The sequence below is a fragment of the Metopolophium dirhodum genome, chromosome 1 (genome assembly GCF_019925205.1).
Source record: "Metopolophium dirhodum isolate CAU chromosome 1, ASM1992520v1, whole genome shotgun sequence".
NCBI classification, from domain to species: domain Eukaryota; kingdom Metazoa; phylum Arthropoda; class Insecta; order Hemiptera; family Aphididae; genus Metopolophium; species Metopolophium dirhodum.
Window position 1 is genome coordinate 91164392 of NC_083560.1, and position 8459 is coordinate 91172850.

Here is an 8459-nt window from a genome sequence, read left to right on the forward strand (position 1 = left end):
ACCGCTTTGGTATGTCGCATGCCATATAAAACAACGTGTTACGGTTCCAAGCGTCAACGCGTTCAAAACGCAAAACCGCGACAGGCAGCGGTGTCACGCGGCAACGCGCGTCAAAACCGCGCTAGTCTGTCGCACTTCATTTACATGTATGCATTTCCATCCCGCGTTTTCGACTCGCGGTGCTCGCGCGTTTTCACCGCGCGTCAAAACCGCTGTAGTGTGTCGCGACCCTTAGATTTGACGCGCGGTTAGTTACTGTCACACTATGCGGTAAAAACGCGATCATTTGCACATTTGTTGGTCATCAGAATAGATGTGTTGTGCTTAAAAATATGTGCTGATCACTGTTCAACATTCGTTATAAAATTTGAAAAATACAAGTAACTTAAACACTTAATTTTAAAACGTTAATTTAATATCGATTTTCCTAATAAAGGTTCTCAAGTAAGTATTTGAATTACGTTAATTAATATTTAAAAATATATAATATGAGGACAATTATTTTAATAGATAGATAGTTAATTTTTTAATATATTTTTAATGTCTATAATTATTTACTCATCCCCAACTAACCCTAACTAACCCTTATTAATATTTAATAATTAAATATACTATATTAAATTTTATATTTGCTTGTGTTTAGAATGGATTATAACTATTACATGAATGCTATGAAAGTAATAGCAGTGGCAGAATCGTTTGGATATTTAAATCCCCCTAGGAGAGAATGAGCATTTTGGGTTCATCCTTTTAATAAAAGTAGATACGAAAAAGCACGCTTCATTAATTTTTATGCAGACATCAGACAATACCCACTCAAATTTTTTGAGTACTATAGAATGTCGATAACTTCATTCGATGAAGTTTTGGTACAGGTGCGTCCACATATTACGAAAAAAGTTTCAACATTCCGGTATCCAGTTTCAGCGGAGGAAAGACTGACTCTTACAATAAGGTAAAGGTAAAATAAAATAAAAAAATAAAAAATTTAATTTAAATTTGAATTATTATCATTATACATTTTAAAATGTTATGATTATATAAGGTTAAAAAATGAATAGTTTACAGTATATTTAAAAATGAAGATAAAATTAAAGATTTTATCTACATTAAATAATAAAAATATTCGTATGAATTATTATTATAAATTTTAAAATTTTATAAACATAAGATTAAAAAACTAATTATTTATAGGATAATTAAAAATTTAAAAAAAAAAAATAAAAAATTATACCTGAATTAAAAAGTAAAAATATTCTTATGAATAATTATTAGTATACTAAATTAATGTGAATTTTCACCAAAATATGAAGAGTTAGATGTTTGTGGAATATCAATATCAATTTGATTATTCGGAATAAATTGTTGATGATATGTATTGGAAGGTGGTTTATAAGTTGGGAGAAGTGAAGAAGAAGAATTATATATTTGTGCCGTTTGAGGAAGACCAGTTTGAAAGTTCGGGACAGAGTTTTGGTTGTAAAAGGGATTTTGAAAATTTTGATGAAAGGGATGAGATTCCACCACTGGAAGCTGAGTGGGATTCAAAATCCGTTTAACTAGTTGCAAAAATTCAATTTTAAAATCTAATTTTTGATTTTCATCCATTTTCTTAAACTCAGGTAGAAATGAAAGAAGAAACTGTTTATCAGGGTCGTTTTCTTCAGGCTTTTGTAGAATTGGAGGGTTTTTCATCAAATTAAGTAGATTTGACTGGAAGCTTGTTATTCTTGTTTCTTTTTTATATCTCTCATGGGTTGGATTTTCTCTATGACCTGTAGTATCATCTTTTTGAACTGGACAATCTTCTTCACAACTTTCATCAGCTATAATTGATGCGTCGATGGAACTCATAGAAACACCAACATTTCCAGTAGTTCTAAAATAAAACGTTATATTATTAATAAATAATAACTATTATCTATTGTATAATGTATAATGTATATTGATAATTATTATAGAAAAATATGTATGTTAAGCTGCACATAATTATTTATTTTTTTGTAAGATTAAAAAAAATTCGTACCTATTGTAAATAAACATATAGTAAATATATTATAATTTTATACAACTATTATTTGATATTAACTTAAAATGTATAAACTACCTATATACAATATAAATACATACTTCCTTTTCTTAACTACGGGTTGCAGGAAGGATAGTACATCAAAGTATGCATACTTTTTTGTAGAGTTTTTGACTTCCGAACCACTTGCAGTTTTTCTAGTTTCATTAACTACTCTTGCGTAGTTATCTCTACAATGCTTCCATTTTTTCTTCAATTCTTCAACTAATATAAATTATTATTAGTAAATATTATTTAAATTTTAAAATCAAACATTTTCCAGTAGTTTCAAAAGCGCCGTGAAAAACAAAATAAAATTTGAGGAAAAACGTGAATTTTTACACAAAATCTGTTTTTGGAAATATCGATTTTTGTTTTCGGTGTAACTCTTAAAAAAATTACCGTAGGTACATGAAATTTTGACTGAATGTTTATATTAGCATATTCTATATACCATAAAATTTTCAAAATATTTTGACTTATTTTGAGCTATGAACGGACATTTTCATTTTCTACTTTTTTTAGTTTTTTTTTTCTATAAATATCAATAAAATGTTATCTGTTGGGCGAAAAAGCTTGAAAATTTAATACAAGGCTCCTGATATATTGTTATAATAACAATCGTAAAATATTAAAAATATATAGACACAAATTTTTTTTATAGGAATTTGAAGTTCAAATGTTGACAACATTTTTAAAATCGAAAATTTAATGATTATTTTCTAGTTAACAATTTATGAAATGTACAATTTTTATACAGAAGTATTTATTATATTTTTAAAAGAAATGTGAACTTAAAAATATAACCCTAAAAATATAAACCTTAGAATTAAAAAGAAAATTTTTTATGAATTTCTAACATAAATAATTTGCAAATTTTCGTCATTTTTACGTATTTTGTCAATATTTTATAACTTTAAGTGCTTATAAAAAAAAATTGTGACTAGGGATTTTTAATTTTTCTCTTCTACCTTTAAAACAATATACTAGGAGCTTTTTATTACATTTTTAAGCTTTTTTAACCAACAGATAAAATTTTATTGATATTTATAGAAAAAAAAACTAATAAAAGTAGAAAATGAAAATGTCCATAAATAGCCCAAAATAAGTCAAAATATTTTGAAAATTTTATGGTGTATAGAATATGCTAATATAAACATTCAGTCAATATTTCATGTACCTACGGTCATTTTTTTAAGAGTTACACCAAAAACCAAAATTGATATTTCCAAAAACAGATTTTGTGTAAAAATTCCCGTTTTTCCTTAATTTTTCTTTTGTTTTTCCCGGCGCTTTTGAAAACTACTGGAAAATGTTTACTTTTGATCCCCCAAAGTACCAACTAGATTCACTTTCCTATCAGAAAAGATACTATTTAAGAAAATCCAAGCACTTTTACTGTCCTAAAACGTGATGACAGACACAAAAAAAAAATAAAAAAACACACATCATTGTAAAATCAATACATTCTTCGTTCCACTCAGAATCTAAAAAATATACATTTTAAACAAAATATATATAAATTAACAAATAAATTTTAGATATTTATCTACTGGATCGAATTTTGTGGCGTTGCAATACGAGTTCTTATTGGGACGAAGTACAATTGGAACAATCGTCCAAGAAACGTGCAAAGTTATATGGACCACCTTACAGCCTACAGAGATGCCAGAACTAACTAGCCAAGAGCAATGGATAGATATTGCAAATAAGTTTTACCAAAAGACTAACTTTCCAAATTGTATTGGAGCAGTAGATGGAAAACACATCAGATGTGTGAATCCAAGAAATGAGGGATCTATGTTTTTTAATTATAAAAAATATTTCTCTATTATTTTAATAGGTGTAGTAGATGCAGAATATTGTTTTACGACCATTGACGTCGGTGCTTATGGTAGAGAGGGTGATTCTACCGTTTTTAAAGAATGCCCGTAGAAAACTGTATTCCGAAGAACTAAATCTTCCCGAACCGGTGTGCCTACCTAATACCACAGATTCCCCCCAACCCTTCGTTATAGTAGCAGACGAAGCGTTTGGCCTACATAAAAATGTATTGAGACCGTACCCAGGACGTGGACTTAATGATAAAAGAAAAATTTTCAACTACAGGTTGTCGAGGGCTAGGCGGTATGTGGAATGTGCTTTTGGAATTCTAGCGAATAAATGAAGAGTTTTACACACCCCGATATTAGTCGAATCAGATTTTACCGACTGTATCGTGAAAGCATGCTGCATTTTACATAATTATGTACGAAGGATAGACGGATATTAATTTGAGGATACATTTTTTAATAATTTGGACGATATTCAAAATTATGGAAACTCCGGAGCTCGTCATGAAGGGATTGATGTACGAGAATATTTCGCTGATTATTTTGTAAACGCTGGGTCAGTTCCATTTCAATATCGTTTTACTTGATTACTATTTTATATGATTTAATAGTTTTTTTTTAGAATATGTACCTTAGGGTGCCACTTAAATTTTTTTTTTTTTACATTTCTTTCCTTACTATCAGGTTCTATTTACCATAAAAACTATTTCGATGAAGTTTTAGAATTCTGAATCAAGTTTTACTGGTCGCTCAATGCATTTAAAAATATATGAATAGTAATAAATATATAAATATTGAAAATTAATAATTTATTATTTTCCGTCAACTCTATACATAAATGTGAATACTTTTAATACTTTTGCATTATGTCAGATACAAAATAGTTATAAAATTAATAATATAAACAAAAAATATAAGGCATTTAGAGATTTTGAAGTGTTTTTTTGTTTGGGTCAGGATACTGTTGACGATGTTTTTCAACGACTTGCAGTAAAAACTGTTTTTGTTCCTCTTGATTGGTCAGAACTGAATTAAAAGATGAAATTAAAGACACTCCTTGCTCTGCTATGTCATTCACAACTTTTAATGACCCCACTGTTTTTCATCATCATTTACAATTTATTACAAATCTTGATATACAATACCAACATACATTTGAGTTAACAGGTTAATATTACATAATAATAAATATATTAGCAGTGAACTAATTTAATACTAGGTATAAACAATTTAATTTTTTGACTTTTGCAATTTCAAATCAAATTTTTGTATAATATAAATAATTTGCCATAAGTCGCTTCAATAGTTGTAATATACTTCGTCGGACTACCTAGGTCTTATTGGCCGATCGGCAATCACATAAATTTAACCCTGCGTAGGTCGCGCGTATTACTATTGTAATCCATCTAAAAATAAATGGTTTTTTCGTATATTGAAAACCAATAAAGTTATCTTATCTTTTCAGTACCTTCGAATAACATGTTGCTTAATATAATTAGTTTGTTTCCGATTACTGGTCGCATAAGTTCTCGTTGTCATCGGAATTCAAAGTGTGTTGGATTACCAGTGTATGCCGCGCGATCTTTCACGCCCGTTTTTTTTCCGTTTATTGACGTTTTTTTTTAGAAGCATTAGCTTTACAACTGATGAAACCGAATATTGAAAGACGTATTAAAAATTCAAAATTACCAAAACATATTAGGAGTCGTGGTATGAAAATTGTAGGCCTCGTTGAAGATACACCAATTTTGCCTGAACGTCCTAAGGGAATTGGTCGATGTTATTTGTGCGGAAGAGCAAGAAACAAAAGTACGAGAAAATCATGTGAACGTTGTTACAAATGGGTGTGTCCAGATCATTTAAAATATATTTGTATTGGGTGTTGTGATGAAGAACAGAGTGAAGAATCATCTTAAATTATTTCAAATCAATAAAAATGTATTTTTTTTTTATAATTAAAAGTTAGAATATGTAAAAATGTATAAAGTACTCTTGTTTTTTTTGTAATTATAAATATAGAGAGCTAAAATATATGTAAAATACTAAAATATTAATATGTTTGTACAGAAATATTATAAAAATTTAATTACATTGAGTATCATTACAATTTAAGAAAACAAATTCTAATAAATTATTATTTATTCTCATTTAAGTTAAAATGTATATTCTAAAGTAAAAAATAAAAATTTTAATTTTTTCTTTATCGCAATATATTTGTAAATATGTACTTAGTATATAACAATAATTTACATTTTCAATATACTTAGAACCTATAAAAAAAAAAAAAAAAAAAATGGATTACAACTGTAATCCGCGCGACTACAGGCGTACTACAGGCGTACAGCGTACTATCAATGCACGCGACCCACGCAGGGTTAATCAATATTTAAATAATAATAATTTATGTAAAAATATATTAAACACTGATAAACTTAAATAACTATATTTTATGTAAAAAGTAAAAACTCATATTTTCAATGCCGCGAACAGTGCTTAGGTACATTAAAATCTGGTAGATATCAGATTTAAAGTATGAAATTTTCAAGTTTTTCAACATCAACAATGTGTAACAACATTTCCATTTCATCGTAAAATTGCATGTTACAATAATATATTTTTACTACACTTACTGATATAACATCAAATAGTTCTAATGGTAATTTTATTTTAACTCGAAACTCTTAAAAATTTTCTAAAATTAGTCTTTAATGAAATGAGAGTAAATAAAATAAATAAAAATAAACAAACAATTAAATGATTAATTTAAGGTTCTTTTTATCCCTGATCCCTGCTGTTCACGACAGAATTCCTAACATTTTGTAATAATATCATTAAAAACCATTAAACAATTTCACTTTTATTATCAAAATGATGATACAGTTAAATCAAAATGTTTGTTTTGTAGTTATGTAAAATATGAGTAAAGATATAACATGTATTCAAAAAATTACAACAAACATTCCAATCACCTCAGACTTAAATAGTAAAATTTAAAAATGGTTAATATTATTAAGTTGAATTTAGCCCTAATCATTATTTGATGACAACATCAACCATTGTCAGAAGAATTTAGTATTTATCATTATACAATGTAATACTATAAGTAGTATACATGAACTATTCCTGGCGCATTTCAGATCAGTAAAATACCACAATGAAAACAATGTGCAAAAAGATCTCAAAACTGACTTCATCAGAAAAAGTTCACAAACAACCACCTTTTCATATTTATCACTAGAGACCGGATTTTCATGCAGTAAAAATCAAAAAAATGTGCAGTTAATAACTTAAAAATTGCAAAAACATGCAATTAAGTGCCTAAATAGTGCAAAAATGTATTTTTGGCCTAAATTCGCTTAATTATTACCAACATTTTGTAAACATTCAAAGTACATTGATTTAAACCCTTAAATTATACTATATTTATCCAGTTTTTTTTACTCTATTACAGTATTATCAATAAATAATTAAAAAATAAAAATTTAAAAAATAATTAAAATATTGATAAGAATATAAGTACTCATTGTGTAAAAAAAACATAACAACAGAGTTAAGCTATTTAATTTTAATTTTAACTATTATACATACATAAAAAAAATTTTATTGAGTTAAAATTTACAATGTTATACATTTTAAAAAAACCATACCAACAGAGTTAAGCTATTTAATTTTAATTCTAACTATTATACATACATATTTTCAAACATTTTTATTTTTAAACATACATCAAAAAATTTATATTTTTATTGAGTTAAAATTTACAATATTATACATTTCAAAATTGTTTACAGAAAAATTGTGCCTTCTATCACTCAATATGTCTTTTAATTTGGAAAATGTTCGTTCTACTTCAACAGAAGTGATAGGACTCATTTTGTAGCAAGCGACGATTGCAGGCTGTTGTTCAACATTCATATTTTTCGTACCATTTATGCAGTCGTTGTATTTTTTTATGAGAGCGTAACCTGTGTTTTTTTTCACAACGGAGTTAAATTTGTGAGCCATAATTTGTCCTTTCTCGTTATTTATTTTTTTAAGACTTTCTCCTATAGTTTCAAATATTTCAATTTGTTTATTGAGGCATAAATTTCGGGTTTCTAACTGGGTTAATGCCTGGGGGGGAAAAGTTGACAAATGTGATTTTATGAAAGTCAAATCAGAAATTATTGACGCTGAAGTTATGACTCTCTTCAAATTTTTGATAGTCTGTACGTCTTCATCCAATGCATTAATAAACAATTTAAAATTTATTAAAATTTTCCGCATAAAATAAAGCTGCTTCCAGCCATGTTCCCCACCTTGTGATCACAGGCTCCGGTGGTAGTTCACATTCCATAATATTTTTATATATCTCTACTCGGTGCGGTGATTTAAGCAATATTTTTTTACCATTATTTACTAGCTTGTTAACTTCTGGAAAAATTTCGCGGACTTTTTCTAATACTCTATTTAACCCGTGGGCTACACAGGTTACATGGATCATGTTTGGGTAGAATGTTTTCAAAGCTTGTCCAGTTTTTATCATATAAGGTGCGGCATCTGTTACAAGGAGAAGCACT

At 27.7% G+C, this 8459-nt stretch overlaps 1 pseudogene; it reads left to right on the forward strand.

Annotated features, from left to right (window-relative positions):
• The first annotated feature begins 265 nt into the window (after nucleotides 1-265).
• Nucleotides 266-4235, forward strand: LOC132945161 (uncharacterized; annotated as a pseudogene).
• Nucleotides 4236-8459: the final 4224 nt, after the last annotated feature.